Here is an 18,034-nt window from a genome sequence, read left to right as displayed (position 1 = left end):
ATGCCTGGCTATTTTTTGTATTTTTTGTAAAGATGGAGTTTTGCCATATTGCACAGGCTGGTCTCCAACTCCTGGGCTCAAGCAATCCTTCTGCCTCAGCCTCCTGGGATCACACCTGGAATCCCAGGTGTGAGCCACCGAGCGTGGCCCCAGATGAAATTAATTTGACTAATATATTTTATTTAATCGAATGCATCCAATATACCATCATTTTTAACATGTAATCAATATAAAATTATTACTGAGATAGTTTACATTGTTTTCATACTAAATCACTGAAACCATTGGTGTGCATTACTCATCAGGGCACATCTCCATTCAGGCCAGCCTCATTTCAAGTGCTCATGAGCACTGTGGCCGGTGGCTACAGTGCAGGTGTGCAACATGCTGTGTACTGCCTGAATTTCAGTGCACACTTAATGAATGCTAGCTGTCATACATTCTCTCCCTCTGCTCATGCTGTTCCACCTCCTCCTCCTTCTCTGTTGAAGTCTTGCTCATACCTTGAGATTTGGCCAATTGGCCACATCCCCAAAGCCTTCTCCACACATCGCGTCAGAACAGATCCCCTTTCTCCTTTTTCTGGTTCCCCAATGGCTGTATCTATTGTAGGTATTTTGTCTACCTTCATAGAATTTAAGCTCCTGAAGAGTTATAACCCATTTTTGGTTCTTTATACCCTGGGGCCTAACTCAATGCCCGGCCTGTGGGAGGGGCAGAGTATATGTCATGTGAACGCATAGAGGGACGGGAGAATCGCATGCAAATACATTTGCTTGGGTGGCAGGGCGGTTGTGGGTTGCTTGTTTGTTTCTCTTTTTGTTATTTAATTTTTACATACTGGCGGGCAGAGCCAGCTCCCTCTTTCCCTCTTCCAACTTCTTCTCAAGGTCATTTCCCCAAGCTGGGCCTTGCCACAGAAAAGTCATGATAAGAAAAGCAAATGTCTTCGTTAAACAGCGGCCCCGAGGGAAATCACGAAAGGTAAGCAGGGGCACCCAAAGGCACAAACACCACCCCTCACGTGCTCTGTTACTCAGCTGTTCTAAACCTTTGTGAGGCGGAAAGAGAAACTGCCCAACCTCCATTTCTCACAGGGATTTGAGCCCGGGAGGAGGAAGGCCCAGGAGATGAGGGTGCAGGAGAAAGGGGCACGTTCTCTGTGAGGTTCTCTCCGTGGAGCAGCCTGTCTGTTCGGGGTAGGGTGGGGGACCACGTCACAGGGCAGCTGGGGGTTCCGGAGCGGGACCGCTGTGTCCATGGCTCACATTGTTTTATCGCTGCTCTTTAGCCCGATTCTCAGTGTCTGTTGTCCTCCTGGTTTCTGCCCCTGAGAGTGAAGTTGGGGGCAGGGAGGGACACTGAGGCATTTTTAAACCCAGGGCTCATCTTTCACCTCTTGTCAAAGCTGTGCGTCAAGTTTGGTGGGCCCCAGCCCTTGTGCATCCCTGTCTCCTGTAACTTTAAGGAACTGGGGAGTTGCTGCGTTTGATGTGTCTTAACTTTTAACACAAAGCACACCAGGGCTGGTTAATGATCATGAACTGTCATGGCAGCCACTCTGCAAAGGTGACATTGATGGATGGGGCCTGCAGCTTGGAGGGAGGCGGGTGGGTGCAGGGGCAGAAGGTTTATTTAAGCCAAGGCTGATAATAGAGGGGCCTTGTGAGTCACTGACCAGCAGGACTTTAATGGGATAAAGAGACGGGGAGAGTCCCTGTTCTGCACTGCCCGCTGAAGGGGTAGTTCTCCTTCCCCTCATCTTGTCTACCAAATAAAAGCAGTCCTTGAAGGTTCAGATCTATTTAAAATCTGCTGCTAAGAGGAGGGAAAAAAGCCCACCTCAGTAATCAACCTTGTCATCTTTCTTCGTTCGGCCTCATTTATTTAGAAGTTCATGTTTACCTTACTTAGCCATTTGAAAAAGGCATTCTTAAAGACACTGTGTAGAGATGGTCTAAGAAAGAATGAATTCAATCTTCCAAACAGCCATAATCCCCTTGGGATTACCAATGAAATGTGAATAGGAGTATAACTGGGGTTCCTTAAGTGATTGTATCTGAGAAAATGAAATCCACCTAAAAAAAAAAAAAAAAAATTCAGGCTGAATGTGGTGGCTTACACTTATAATCCAAACACTTTGGGAGGCTGAAGTGGGAGGATCACTTGAGCCCAGCAGTTCGAGAGCAGACTGGGCAATATAGTGAGACCTTGTCTCTACAAAAAATTATCCAGGATTAGTGACACATGGCTGTAGTCCTATCTTCTTGGGAGACTGAGGCAGGAGGATTCCTTGAGCCCAGGGTTCGAGGCTGCAGTAAGCTATGACTGTGCCACAGCATTCCAGCCTAGGCAAAGAGGAAAAAAAAAGTAAAAATTTGATTTCCATTTTGCTCCGAATTTGTTGATCATCCCTCCATCCAGTGCCACAACTTGGGAAGCATCTGTCTCTCTTTAGGTAAATATCACAATGTCACTCTCATTTGTAAACAATGCCTGTGGTACTGTCAGACAAGCTTTTCATCATGCACTCAGGGTTAGAAGCTAAAGCTTCTTTCTCGCCTTAGACATAGCTATGCCACATAAGTTTCATAAAAATAAGCTTTTGGTTAGCCGGGTATGGGGGTGCGTGCCTGTAATCCCAGCTACCTGGGAGGCTGAGGCAGGAGAATTGCTTGAACCCAGGAGGCAGAGGTTGCAGTGAGCTGAGATCACACCACTGTACTATAGCCTGGGCAACAGAGTGAGACTCCGTCTCAAAAAACAAACAAACAAACAAAAAAGCTCTCAGGAAAATGGCCTCAACACAGATCCGTCCTTTGGATGGAGATGCCAAATTTGGATCTCCAGGGGACCTCTAATTTCTGAGGGTGGAGGCAGCAAGGCACACTATTGGAGTTCCCTGATAATTTTGTGGGCATGAAGGCTGATGGCCACTGGAGACGTCTAGTTGCCTCTTTGCTTACTAAATTCAGCAGCTGATGGCCCCTACTCATTGCTGGACAGCATAAACATCAGGTTCTGGTAAATAAACTAAGGCTGTCATGCAACTGCCCAACATGCACTTAAGCTGTGACTGACAGTTTGCTGGGGGCGGACTTAGAGTCTAGGGCCGAAGCTTTTGGGTGCAGAGGCTCCAAGGTTCCAAGATAAACAAATCTGTCGGTGAGAGTGACCAGAGTGTTAGGTCAGTCCAAGGGTCACTTATAGGTCATCCTGCTGGGAGCTTGGTCTCTGCTTTGTGTTTATGCTGGGGAGAAAAGCAGGAGGGGCCAGAGGGTTGGGTCTTCGCTGGGAAAACATCCCTGGCTTGCTCATCAGAGCCTCTGGAAGTGGATGGGCATCCCCCCTGCTCCCAGTAAGCCAGTAAAGGGTATGGGTGCAGGCTAGTATTTTTTACAGGAGTTGGTGAATAAGTTATTTTGGAAATATAGATTGCAAGATGTGTGAGGCCAGCTCACCTGGGCTGCAGAATGAAGCAAGGGACTGCCAGGGCCTGGAGTGAGGTAATGGATCACTGTGGGGAACTGGTGGCAGTCAGCACTGGGAAAGACAATCGAAGAAATGGGAAACTTTCCCTGTCCCTCTCCCTCTTCTGCATCTTACCCATTTTCCTGGAAAATCTTTTGCCAGGTTTACATTCCTTACCAGCTAGGGGCTTTTTTAGAGAGTGATCCTAATCTTGCCTTTTTCTTGTGCTTGGCTCTCTAAGATTGATAGAGAGGCGAAAGCAGGGGTATGTTTTATGGCCTCCTTAGCTGACTTTTAGCAAAGTGAAGATGGTCCTCCCCCGTGGACCCCTTGGCTTAGCCATCTCCCAATTCTCTCTCATTTGAGAACAGTGTGGGACAGAAAAAAGATGCAACATCAAAAGAAGAGCTGGGCCAGGCATAGTGTCTCATGCCTGTAATCCCAGCACTTTGGGAGGCCGAGGGGGGTGGATCACAAGGCCAAGAGATTGAGACCATCCTGGCCAACATGGTGAAACCCCATCTCTATTAAAAATACAAAAATTAGCTGGGCGTGGTGGTGCGCGCCTATAGTCCCAGCTACTTGGGAGGTTGAGGCAGGAGAATTGCTTGAACCTGGGAGGTGGAAGTTGCAGTGAGCCGAGATCGTGCTACTGCACTCCAACCTGGGCGACAGAGTGAGACTCCATTTAAAAAAAAAAAAAGAAAGAAAGGAAAAAGCTGATGGCATTTAAAATTTCAATACTGCAGATGAAAAAGACTTTTTAATCCAAAATTCAGTTGCTTGCTATGGAAAATAGCCCAATTTAATAAAATGTCTAAAGGAGCTAATGTCTTCAAATAAACCAGAAGCTGGAAGTACTCACAAACAAGCCCTTGAGGATATTGGTAGGCCACACTGAAATAAACCCAATTTATAAAATATATAATACGTTAAAGATGCATTTAAAGGTATGTGTAAAGATGCATTAATGGGCTGGGTGCAGTGGCTCACGCCTGTAATTCCAGCACTTTGGGAGGCCGAGGCAGGCGGATCACAAGGTCAGGAGATCGAGACCATCCTGGCTAACACAGTGAAACCCCGTCTCACTAAAAATCCAAAAAATTAGCGAGGCATGGTGGCGGGCGCCTGTAGTCCCAGCTACTTGGGAGGCTGAGGCAGGAGAATCGCTTGAATCTGGGAGGCAGAGGTTGCAGTAAGCCGAGATCGTGCCACTGCACTCCAGCCTGGGCGACAGAGTGAAACTCTGTCTCAAAAAAAAAAAAAAAAAAAAAAGATGCATTAATGATATATGTAAAGATACATATAAAGATATGATTAAAAGAATTGAAATTATACTGAGGGGGTGGTGGCATGCACCTGTAGTCCTGGCTACTTGGGAGGATGGCTTGAGACCACAGTAACGTGAAGCTGTAGTACACTATGATCACACCTGTGAAGAGCCACTGCACTTTGGCCTGGGCAATGTGGCAAGACCTGATTTCTAAAAAAAATTAAATAAATTAAAAAAAAAGAAAGTTGAAATCATACTAAGTGTCTATGACCACAGTGGAATCAAACTAGGAATCAGTACCAGAAGGGTTAACAGGAGAATCTCCAAACACTTGGAAACTAAACATAAAGAGGAAAGTCTTTTTTTGGAAGTGTCAAGGGAAATTTAAAAACATATTGAATTGAGTGAAAATGAAAATAAAATATACCAAGATTTGTGGGATAGAGCTAAGGCAGTGCTGAGAAGAAAATTTATAGCATTAAAGGCTTACACTAGAAAAAAGGGAAAAAACCTATGCCAATCAGAGGGAAGGAAGCAATAAAGATAAAAGTAGAAATCAGTGAAATTGAAAACAGAAAAACAATTAAGAAAATCAATGAAATAATGATTGGTCTTTAAAAATGATCAATAAAATTGACAAACCTCTAGAAAGACAGACAAAGCAAGGAAGAAAAAAGACACAAATTACAACTATCAGAACTGAAACGGGGGCTTTCACTACGTATCTTGAAAACATCAAAAGGACAATAAGGGAATACTGCAAACAACTCTACATCCATAAATTTAGATCTGAGATGACTTAGATAAAATGTACCGATTCCTCAAAAAACACAAACTACAGGACGGGCATGGTGGCTCACACCTCTAATCCCAGCACTTTGGGAGGCCGAGGCGGGTGGATGACAAGGTCAAAAGATGGAGACCATCCTGGCCAACATGGTGAAACCCTGTCTCTATTAAAAATACAGAAATTAGCTGGGCGTGGTGGCATGTGCCTGTAGTCCCAGCTACTTGGGAGGCTGAGGCAGAAGAATTACTGGAACCCGGGAGGCGGAGGTTGCAGTGAACCAAGATCACACCACTGCACTCCAACCTGGAGACAGAGCGAGACTCTGTCTCAGAACACACACACACACATACACACACTACCTCAACTCATCTAATTTGGAATAGATAATTTCACTACCTCTGTAGTTATTAAGGACATTTAATTCATAACGAACACCCCCCTGCACACACACACTTACACACACTCACATACACACATACACACAAATCTTGAGATGTAAATAGTTTTGCCAGAGCATTCTATCAAATGTTTAAACAAGAATTAGGCTGGGTGTGGAGGCTCACACCTATAATGCTAGCACTTTGGGAGGCTAAGGTGGGAGGATTGCTTGAGCCCAGGAGTTCAAGAGCAGCCTGGGCAACATAGGGAGACCCTCATCTCTACAAAAAGAAAAAAAAAGAAAAAGAAAATTAGCCAGATGTGGTGACACACGCCTGTGGTCTCAGCTACTTGGGAGGCTGAGGTGGGAGGATTACTTGAGCCTGTGAGGTCGAGGCTGCAGTGAGACATGATTGTGCCACTGCACTCTAGCCTGGGCAACACAGTGAGACCCTGTCACACACACACAAACTAAAAAAAGAAAAGAAAAAAGAAGTAACACCAATTCCACACAGTATTTTTTCCAGAAAACAGAAGAGGGAACACTTTGCAATTCATTTTATGAAGCTAGTATAATCTTGATAACAAAACCAGAAAAAGACTGACAAAAAAGAAAACTACGTAACAATATCGCTTGTGAATATGAATTCAAAAATCCTATTATTTTTTGTTGTTTGAGAAAGGGTCTTGCTCTGTCAACCAGGCTGGAGCGCAGTGGCACTATCATAGCTCACTGCAACCTCGATCTCCCAGGCTCAAGTAACCCTCCCACCTCAGCATCCCGAGTTGCTGGGACTACAGGTGCAGGCCATCACACTTGGCTAATTTTTGTATTGTTTGTAGAGACGGGGTTTCGCCATGTTGCCCAGGCTGTTCTCAAACTCCCTAGATGCAAGTGATCCTCCTGCCTTGGTCTCACAAAGTGCTGGGATTACAGGCATGAACCACCGCACCGGGCCTCAAAAATTGTTGATAAAATAATAGCTAATAGAATTCAGCAATAGATGAAAATAATTAAACACCAAGACCAAGTGGTATTTATTGTAGGAGGCAAGACTGGTTCAGACTTTGTAAAATGAACCAATCAATGTCATCCACCATATTAACAGGCCAGAGAAGAAAAACAACTTGAATATATTAACCCATTTATCATTAAATGCATTTGGCAAATTCTGTACCTATTCCTGATAAAAACTTTCAGAAAAATAGGAAATAGATGAGAAATTCCTCAATTTGATAAAGAACATCTATAAAATATCCACCACTAACATTATACTTGACAATCAAAGATTGACACTGGGGAGAAGGTAAGGATGTGTGCTGTCACTACTCACATTCAACATAGTTCTGGAAGTTCTACTCAGTGCAACAGGACAGGTGAAGGAAATAAAAGACATACAGGTTAAAAAGAAAAAATGGAAACTGTCTTTATTTGCAGGTAACGTAATTGTCTACATAGAAAATCCCAAGGAATTAAAAAACAAAACAAAAACCTCTAGAACTAAAACAAATGAGTTCAGCAAAGTCATGGGATACAGGATAGACCATGAAAATCAATTGTATTTTTATATACTAGCAATGGAAACAACAACAACAAAATACTACACCATTAATAATCGCTCAAAAAAAGAGACAAATAGGCCGGACGCTGTGGCTCACGCTTGTAATCCCAGCATTTTGGGAGGCCAAGACAGGTGGATCACAAGGTCAGGAGTTTGAGACCAGCCTGGCCAACATAGTGAAACCCCGTCTCAGGTGGCGTGCGCCTGTAGTCCCAGTTACTCAGGAGGCTGAGGCAGGAGAATCACTTGAACCCAGGAGGTGGAGGTTGCAGTGAGCCGAGATCCTGCCACTGCACTCCAGCCTGGGCAACACAGCGAGACTCTGGCTCACAAAAAAAAAAAAAAGAGAGAGAGAGAAATATTTAGGAAGTCTGACAAAACATGTGTAGGATTTGTGTATTGACACAGCTACAAAATGCTAACGAGGGAAATTAGACAATATCTAAATAAATGGCGAGAAACACCACGCTCATGCACTAGAAGACTCATTTATAGTAAATGTCAATTTTCCCCAAATTGAAGTACAGAGTTTTTGTTTGTTTGTTTGTTTGTTTGTTTTTTCTGAGATGGAGTCTTGCTCTGTCACCCAGGCTGGAGTGCATGGCACGATCTCGGCTCACTGCAACCTCCGCCTCCCGAGTTCAAGTGATTCTCCTGCCTCAGCCTCCCAAGTAGTTGGGACTACAGACCTGTGCCACCATGCCTGGTTAATTTTTTGTATTTTTAGTAGAGAGGGAGTTTCACTGTGTTGGCCAGGATGGTCTCAATCTCCTGACCTCGTGATCTGCCTGCCTTGGCCTCCCAAAGTGCTGGGATTACAGGCGTGAGCCACTGTGCCTGGCCTGAAGTACAGCTTTAATGTAATTCCTGTCAAAATTCCAGCAGGATTTTGATTATTTTAAAACTTATATGGAAAGACAAAGGACCTAGAATAGTTAAAACAATTTTGAAAAAGAATAAAGTGGGAAGAATCAACCTACCTGATTTTAATTTTGTTTTTTATTTAAAAAAAAAAAAAAAGCCAGATATGGTAGCGCATGCCTGTAATCCCAACACTTTGGGAGGCTGAGGCTGGTGGATCCCTTGAGATCAGGAGTTCAAGACCAGCCTGGCCAGCATGGTGAAACCCCATCTCTACTAAAAATACAAAAATTAGCCAGGCGTGATGGCGTGCACCTATAATCCCAGCTACTAGGAAGGCTGAGGTAGGAGAATCACTTGAACCCCAGAGATGGAGGTTGCAGTGAGCCAAGATTGTGCCACTGCATTCCAACCTGGGCAACAGAGCAAGACTCTGTCTCAAAAAATAAAAAAATAAAAAGTAAAAATAAAAAGAGAAAAAAAGAGAGATGAGGTCTTGCTATATTGCCTAGACTGGTTTTGAACTCCTGGGCTCACGTGATCCTCTAGACTCAGTCTCCCAAAATGCTAGGATTACAGGTGTGAGCCACTGTGCTGGGATCAACCTACCTGATCTTAGGACTTAATATACATAGTAATCAACATTGTGTAGTATTGGCAGAGACATACGTACATAGATCAATGGAACAGAGAACACAGAAATAGACTCACACAAATATACAAAACTAATTTTTAACAAATGTACAAAAGCAATTCAACAAAAGATAGTATTTTATAAACAGTGCTGGAGCAATTAGACATCCATAGGCAAAAAACAAAACAAAAGAAAACAAAAAGAACCTCAAGTCTCACACTTTGTATAAAAGTTAAATCAAAATTATAGGAAAAAATAAAAATAAAAGTTGTAGAAAAAAATTTAAAAAAATTTTCAGATATATCAGGAATTGTAGTCAAATACCTTTATGAGCTTGCATATATTTTAGGTAGTTGCTTAAATTAATATTTAACACATCTGTTTTATTTACATACACATCTGTTTATTTGTTTACACATCTGTTTTATTTATCCAGTATTCTGGAATGAACTACAGTGTAAAATAACCTACACTTTTTTTTTTTTTTTGAGACAGAGTTTCACTCTTATTGCCCAGGCTGGAGTGCAATGGGGCAATCTCGGCTCACCGCAACCTCAGCCTCACGGGTTCAAGTGATTCTCCTGCCTCAGCCTCCTGAGTAACTGGGATTATAGGCATGTGCCGCCATGCCTGGCTAATTTTTTGTATTTTTAGTAGAGATGGGTTTTCTCCATATTGGTCAGGCTAGTTTCAAACTCCTGACCTCAGGTGATCCACCTGCCTTGGCCTCTCAAAGTGCTGGGATTACAGGTGTGAGCCATCACGCCTGGCCAACCTACACTTTTACTCTCACCAAAACTCCATGTGTATCTGTCCCATTTGTTCTGTCATAAAACTTCTCATCCACTCCCTCAATCAGTGATTTATTCATTCAAACATGTTTGGTGTGCAAAGGATGAGTGAGGCTCAGTGTCATCTTAGTGTCACACCATTAAGCCAGACCTTTCTATCTGTATTTGTGGCTCTCAGATATTGTATAAGTGACATGCTGAAGTCTGATTTAGATTCCTTTGTGAAAGCCACTTTCAGAGTGTCAGTTTTTGGGCTTTTGAAAAGCCTTCTTCGGAATCTGCAACCCAAAGAAGGTGCAAAAGACTTTCTGTTTCTCCCAAGATGTCACTCATTAGATCAATGGACTTTTCAAACAACATGGAAAGTGAAGAAGCCCTTTCCTTTCTTCTTTCGGGTTTTGTAGACCAAATACATTAGTTAATTAAAAAAATATGAATACAAGTGTAAAGGATAGATGGAAATTTTGTTTTTCTCTCAATTCTCCTATCAGACCCTGGCAGAAATGGGTCTGCCAGTATTTGATCCCCAGAAGTCCCTGGATAAGTCTGGGCACTGGCTGAAATGGCATGCCGTATTTTGGAATGTGTACATTCTTCTGGAGAGGGAATCCACAGCTTTCAAGGATTCCCTTGAAAGGATCTGTGACCCAGAATATATAAGAATACCTGTTTTAATAACTGAAGGATCCAGAGATGTAGAAAGAACTAGAAATATATGGGAAGAGCCTATCCATGGCCTGATGATGGAGCTGGCTTTCATCTCCACCCTTCCTATAGGTTCAAGGGCTGACTCAAACACCTCCTCCCTGTGAAGCTTTCTCTAATCAGCTCACCTCCTCTCAGCCAGAAGCCATCTCTTCTCTGAGCTTCCAGAGTCTTTTCTTGCTCTTCTTTTAAGACACTTACAGGCCAGATGTAGTGACTCACACCTGTAATCCCAGCACTTTGGGAGGCCAAGGTGGGAGGATCACTTGAGGCCAGGAGTTCGAGACCAGCTTGGACAACATAGGGAGACCCCATCTCTACAAAATAGATAGATAGATAGATAAATAAATAAATAAGACACCACTTTCTATCACTTGTGAATCTAGATATTGCCTCTATTCGCTGCCCCTGCACCATTATGGATTTGTTCTAAGTGGATGATCTAGAAATATTTGTTGGGCGAGTGATGGTCCTTACAAGTTTGGTGGCAGCCCTTTAGAATTGGCCTGGAGATAAGAATGGTTGGTTCTTTTGCTTTTCAACAGAAAATGTAAGGCATTGGGCATTGACTGGCATTTTACATGATGTGAACTGCCCAGTGGGGAAGGTAGTCAGTCCTTCTGCAGGAACTGAATACCTGCTCAGTGAGAAATTGTAAGCAATCCTTGCATCTTCTTCTTCTTCTTCTTCTTTTTTTTTTTTTTTTTTTGAGACAGAGTCTCGCTCTGTTGCCCAGGCTGGAGTGTAGTGGCGCGATCTCGGCTCACTGCAAACTCTGCCTCCCAGGTTCATGCCATTCTCCTGCCTCAGCTTCCCAGTAGTTGGGATTACAGGTGCTGCCACCACGCCTTGCATCTTCTAAATCCAGCTCAGCTGTGGCATTGTAACCAGCACTCTGCCTTGTCCCAGTTGTCTTATTTGTGAAATACTTACAAAAACTCCACCAACCTCCTGACTTCACCTTTTCTTTAGGAAAGGGAGGGTGGGAGTGGAGAGAGGGACTCAAGTATTCCTTGTTCCAGTGGAATTTGTCCCAACCTCCCACAGCATTGCCTCCAGCCGCTGTCTTGAATTCTTGGCTTTTGAAGAGGAGGGGCAAGCCCCTTCTTATCTGGGATGGCCTGCTTAAACAAACTCAGCGGTGTGGAGGTATTGTCCTTTGGAAACTTGGCCTGGGACACTTTACCAAGTGTCTGCAAACATTTAGACATGGAAAACTACCCACTGTGAACCCAGAGCCCATTGTCTCTGCTCAGGGCTGCTCTTCTCTGAAAGTGGCTTGTAGTTGGGGGTGGAGGTGGTGAGAGTCTGCCCAAGGGAATCCCTCAGTTGGGGCTCTGGGCTGGGGAATTGTGCTGCTGTTTGTTTAAACAACCTGAGTGTAATTGGATTGTGTGAGATGCCCAAGATGTTTGGGAAAGTGGGGGAAGGGAGGCAGCTTGCTGGGGGAGAGAGTCACCAGTAGGGACTTTGACGGGTGGCAGGGTGGGTGGTTGTCAGCCTCCAGATTGCAAAGCCAGTGGGACGGATGGCCCTTCCGGCTTGTCCGTGGGCGCATCAGGAGCTGGGTCAATAGGTCAGACCACGTAGTCTATAAAATATTACAGCTAGTACTCGAGGGGTGGATCAGCATATGAGGAATATTTAACTTAAAATCAATTATCCCTTTTTAACCATAACAATCTAAGGATAGCACAAAAGCACGGTTACATGTTTGCTTGTTTTTTATGTCTTATTTTTAAAAATCCCACAAAAATAGTTGTAATGACCAACTCAGGTTTCACCAGTAAGAATGCTGGGTAGGAATTCTTGAGGAGTTGCTACATCATTCCTTGGGACAGAACAGGGGCTATCGGGGAGTATTTGACAGGCCTATGGGAAAAATAAGTCTGGGCTTTATTGTAGAGATCATACCCTTCCATTGACCTAGGGAAAAGGGCAAAGAGTGTTAAAAAATGAGAAGAATTTGGGAATAATAGAAGGAATCTTTGCAATGCTGGGCCTGGCCAGCACCGCCCTGTGAGATCGGACCTCACGTGAACCACGTTCTCACGTCGTCACCTGAGGCATGCAGGTAGACTCCACAACCCAGTGTGAATACTTATTAGAGACACTTACCACCTAAGAAAGAATTAGAAAAGGTAAAGGGCTGCTATTACGTGGCAGGCTCCCAAATATGAAATTTTACTGAATCACTGCTGGAACCTGTGACAGAGGTTAGTAGAAAAATAGACGGTGGCTCAGAGGGGTGAAATGAACTAGCCCAGACCACAAAGAGGGAAATGGTTCAATCTGGATTTGCATTAAGGTCCTTCTGTTTTCAAAACCCTTTCTCTTTCCAATACACTATACTCAAACTACTCCCTCCCCGCAAAAAATGAATGAAAATGCAGAATTAATCACCGTGCAGGTTCAAAAACAATCCTCTTTTGATATGCCAGTAGCATATCACACATATAGGCCTTCAGCTAAATAAACAATTAGGGAAAGGATAGAAATGTTAATATTGGTAAAACCTACTGATCTGATTGGGAATACATTTTAGATTATTTGAGAATGGAATGCTTGTCATCTTCATTTTAAGATGGCTATCAGTTTTTGAGGTTAGCCCTTAGTTAAAATAAAGTTATAGTCAAGTATCTTGTAACATTTAATGGAACAATACCTAATATCTGACACGGTACATTTACCCTTTCACCTTTTTTTTTTTTTTTTTTTTTTTTGGTGAGAGTTTCACTCTGTGGCCCAGACTGGAACACAGTGGCATGATCTCGGCTCACTGCAACCTCTATCTCCTGGGCTCAAGTGATTCTCCCACCTCAGCCTCCCAAGTAGCTGGGAGGCGCAAGCCACCACGCCTACCTAATTTTTGTGGGTTTTTTTTTTAGAGACGGGTTTTACCACATTGCCCAGGCTGGTCTCAAACTCCTGGACTCAAGGGATCCACCTGCCTCAGACTCCCAAAGTGCTGGGATTACAGGTGTGAGCCACTGTGCCTGGCCTAACCTTTCACTCTTAACATGATTATCTCTATAACAGAAAAATAGCTTTGTAAAGGCATTGGTTTTTTTTGCTTTTTTTTTTTTTTTTTTTTTTTTTTTTGAGACAGAGTCTTCCTTTGTCACCCAGGCTAATAGCTCACTGCAGCCTCAAACTCCTGGGCTCAAGCAATCCTCCCGCCTCAGCCTCCTGAGTAGCTGGGACTACAGGTGCACGCCACCATGCCCACCTCAATTAAAAAAAAATTTTTTTTAAAAAATTTATTTGTTTTCACTGTGTTACCGAGGCTCATCTTGAACTCCTGGCCTCAGATGATCCTCCCATTTCAGCCTCCCAAAGTGGGATCATGGGTGTGAATCACCTGCCCAGCCAGATTTGTAAAGTTTAAGATTCATAACAGTATTTTGACAAATACTTCAGAATATTGTTTTCAGAGAAAAGGGCTTTCTATACTTCCCAAGCAGCTCAGTTTTGCACAGGCTCCAAGCGGCAGCTACTTCTGTTGCTTGACTGGTGGGTGTCATTTCATGGGCACAGAGAACCACTGTCCAAGCAGTGGTGTAACACAAAACAATCACTTTCTATGCCATTTGGCAACTCCATTCTCCTAGGCTCTGAGGGCTTTTTAAGGTAAGAGTCAAGGGGTTTTTCAAAATCCCACCGTGACCACTCTTGTTTCGTGGGAGCTGGTAGCTTCTTCTAGCACTCCGCGTCTTTGACACCAGAAGGCTGCCTGGCTGCAAATACTTACAAATTGAAGGTGTTGGCTGGGCGCGGTGGCTCACGCCTGTAATCCCAGCACTTTGGGAGGCCAAGGCGAGTGGATCGTGAGGTCAGGAGTTAGAGAACAACCTGGCCAACACAGTGAAACCCCGTCTCTACTAAAAATACAAAAATTAGCCGGGCATAGTGGCAGGTGCCTGTAGTTCCAGCTACTGGGGAGGCTGAAGCAGGAGAATCACTTGAACCTGGGAGGCGGAGGTTGCAGTGAGCTGAGATCGCACCACTGCAGTCCAGCCTGGGCGACAGAGCTAGACTCTGTCTCAGGAAAAAAAAGAAAAGAAAAGAAAAAGAAAAAAAAGAAAAAGAAAAAAGGAAAAAAAAAATTGAAGGTGTCAGCTAAGTAAAGGGAATACTTACAATATGGAGGAAAGGCAGCGCAGTGAGGCTGGTGGTGCAGCACTGGAGGGTCACACAGTGTCTTCTTATCCTTGGCAGTTTGCAGAGGATGCAGCAGGTGAGTCCTGTGTACGTCAGAGGAGCTTCGACGCTGCACAGCTGCCACTCGGGGGGACACTACTGGCCTCGATCACATCATGGAGACCACATGGATGCTGGGAATGCACTTCCCATTGGCCGAGCTGAGGACAGGAGCAGGCCGTGGGTGAGCCGGGGTTTCCATTTCTCTTCCCACCATGAGAATTTTATGCCAGTCAATTTTAATATGATAATTTATTTTGCATTTTGCTATTCTCACTAAGGTATGCATGGATTGCAAAAGATTGGGAAGTTTGTTCTTTGATTCGATTCTTTGATTGGATGGATAGGATCCTTCCATCTCTTTAAGAATGCCACCTCCTACTCCAACCCCAATCCTGGCTTCCCAAATTCCAAACTCCCAACACTTGAAAGGCCCAAACCTTGTTAGGTTTGATGATAGCAATTTACAATTAACAAATATGTTCGTAACGAGTGTTCCTTTCTGTAGGTTTGTTTAAAAGTGAAAACAATGTGGCTAGTTATAAAAGTTTCTCTTTGTTTTAGACTGGATGGCTCATGTGTTCAGAGGGGGGACAGCGCTTGTTGGAGAGAATGAGATTTAGTGTGATGTGTATAAAAGTGTTTCATGGCTAAAGACCAAACAGAGACTAGTGTCTCCCGCTCAGGAAGAATAATCACCATGCTAATGGATTCAAATTCTGTTACATAGAATAATCACAGGTTCAAATAAGACTCTGCCTGCTTTATAATTATCAGTATGTGAAAATACACTGAATCAAGGCTGGGTGTAGTGACTCATGCCTATAATCCCAGCACTTTGGGAGGCTGAGGCAGGAGGATCACTTGAGGGCAGGAGTTCAAGACCAGCCTGGCCAATTTGGTGAAACCCCGTCTCTACTAAAAATATAAAAATTAAGTGGGTGTGGTGGGAGGCACCTGTAATCCCAGCTACTGGGGAGGCTGAGGTAAGAGAATCGCTTGAGCCCAGGAGGTGGAGGTTGCAGTGAGCCGAGATTGCACCACTGTACTCCAGCCTGGGTGACAGAGTCAGTCTCTGTCTCAAAAAAAAAAATATATATATATATATACACACACACACACACACACACACACACACACGAATCAAGATGACTCTTAGATATTTGGCTAGAGCCACTGGGTTGATGGGTAGATAGTGATGTTAGTTCTCAAGGAAAGGACCTGGGACAAGTTTATTTGTCACATTTATTTTCTGTTTTGATTATTTCCAAAATGATCAAGACAGGAAATAGGGAGAACAAGTTGGGTGTGTACGGATGTGTACTGAATTCAGTGCTTAAATTCACATGCTCTGAAGTCAGAGTTCAAGCGTCCAAATCCCAGTTTCACCACTTACTACTTGGGTGATCTTGGGCAAGTGGGTTTATTTCTCTGTGTTTTGGGATCCTAATGTAGAAAATAGATATAGGCCGGGAGCAGTGGCTCACGCCTGTAATCCCAGCACTTTGGGAGGCCAAGGCAGGTGGATCACTTGAGCTCAGGAGTTTGAGACCAGCCTGGCCAACATGGTGAAACCCCCTCTCTACTAAAATACAAAAATGATCCAGGTATGGTGGTGTGAGCCTGTAGACCCAGCTATTTGGGAGGCTGAGGCAGGAGAATTGCTTGAACCCTGGAGGCAGAGGTTGCAGTGAGCTGGGCCACTGCACTCCAGCCTGGTCAACAGAGTGAGACTCTGTCTCAAAAAAAAAAAAAAAAAAAACCAGGTATAATTATAGAGTTAAATAAGACCATACATTTACAAACTCATGTGCTGAGCACACCGTAGAAGCTCAATATGTGAAGATCATTTGTATTAGTAGTAGTGGTAATAGCAGTAACACTTCTGGGAATAGCACAGGGGCAGTCTAAAGAAGTAACAGTGGGTGTGTCATGATGGGCAAACAGTAGGAAGAAACGCCTGTGTTGGTACCATTTCCCAAACTGTGAAAACAGAGCCAAGAAAGCTTTGATTGACTTTGAGCCTCCTGGAAGCCTCCAAGCAGGCTCTTGCAGGGAAGAGGTCATTGTGGCATCTTGGATAAAAACAGTGGCTGGGAAGGAATGAGACCAAGGATTGAATCCTGGAGCTGTGGCTTCCGAGCTCTGAAACTTGGATCAAATTCTCTGAGCTTAATGTCTTCATTTGTAAATTGTGGATTAAAAATACCTAAATGACAGGGCTGATAGATAGTGTTCTGATGTAAAAGTGTCCCACTTGGATGGATATGCAGGAAATGTTTGTTTTCCAAATAGCATCTGACTTCTTACTAAATAATAAATCCTTGAAGGCGTACAGTCCTCCGAGCTGGAGGCCAGGAGTAGCTTTTGAAATCACCCAGGAAGGAGCAGGCCTGAGCAGCTGCGGGTCCCTCCCAGGCAGACTCAGACCTTTCACCCAGGCGGCCTTTGGGCCTTGTGCTTTGGGAGTCAGGAACCCCAGATTCACGTCCTTTCTGGCCTAGCCCTTTCTTGGGCTCATTGTTCTGGAAGGCCTTGTACTATTTGTTCATCTAATCTGTTAGCAAGAAGGCAAACTAAATATCCTTCACTTGGACCTCTGGCTCATATCTGACAAAGGACAGAAGCGTCCTACCCGGGGTGGCTAGTGGCACCCCGTCTTTGTTCCTGTTTGGCCTCTCTAAACGGCCCTGGGCACAGAGTTGTGGCAGGTGCCTGGGACAGGACCTGGGGTCTCTGCCTCTCTGGGTCTGTTTGGACTGGATTCCTATTCTCTGATGCCGGGAGGGGCCCCAGAAAAGCCCTGGGACAATACTTATCAGGCCCAAGTAACAAATAGAGGTACCTAAAGTTCAAACAGGCATGTCCCCTCCTATTTTGTACCTATTACACAGTGAAGCCAGGGTCCAAAGCCACTTTGCCTGACTGTAGATGGCCTGTCTACTGCTTACTCCCTGACCTGCTGTCTCCCTCAAGTCACTCCCCGACTGTGTGATGGCCACACTCCCTGGCCTGGCTTGCAGGGACCCCCAGGTAATCATCTCTCCACTAAGCAGGCCTCCCACCCAGATTTCTCTGCTCTGTCTCATGGGCAGGGATCCCTCCCGCTTCCACTCCATCCTGAGAATATCCTGGTTCACTCCCCTATCTCCTGGGCCTCTGTCTGGGTGGCCCATGACTTCCACCTGGAACGCCATTATCTCCAAATCCCACTCTCCCTTCAAGTCCCAGCTGAAGTCCCGCCTCCTCATGATGCCTTCCTGTCCACCAGCTCCCGGGAGCACCTCCTTCAGCCTCCTATGGCGTCCACTCTCCCCTCACAGGACAGCTGCCCAGTAATCATCTTTTGTGTGTTTGCTGCCTCGTTTT

General features: G+C 44.5%; 1 long non-coding RNA gene across 1 annotated transcript; it reads left to right on the top strand.

Annotated features, from left to right (window-relative positions):
• The first annotated feature begins 529 nt into the window (after positions 1 to 529).
• LOC119618512 (uncharacterized) lies at positions 530 to 15,022 on the top strand. Its single transcript, XR_012089389.1, has 3 exons — positions 530 to 608; positions 891 to 984; positions 14,684 to 15,022. It is a non-coding gene; the product is annotated as an uncharacterized lncRNA (long non-coding RNA).
• The last annotated feature ends 3,012 nt before the right edge of the window (positions 15,023 to 18,034 follow it).

This window comes from Chlorocebus sabaeus, chromosome 18, assembly GCF_047675955.1.
Source record: "Chlorocebus sabaeus isolate Y175 chromosome 18, mChlSab1.0.hap1, whole genome shotgun sequence".
NCBI lineage: Eukaryota > Metazoa > Chordata > Mammalia > Primates > Cercopithecidae > Chlorocebus > Chlorocebus sabaeus.
Note: the sequence above shows the minus strand (reverse complement) of the source record. Positions and strands in the feature narration are given on the sequence as shown.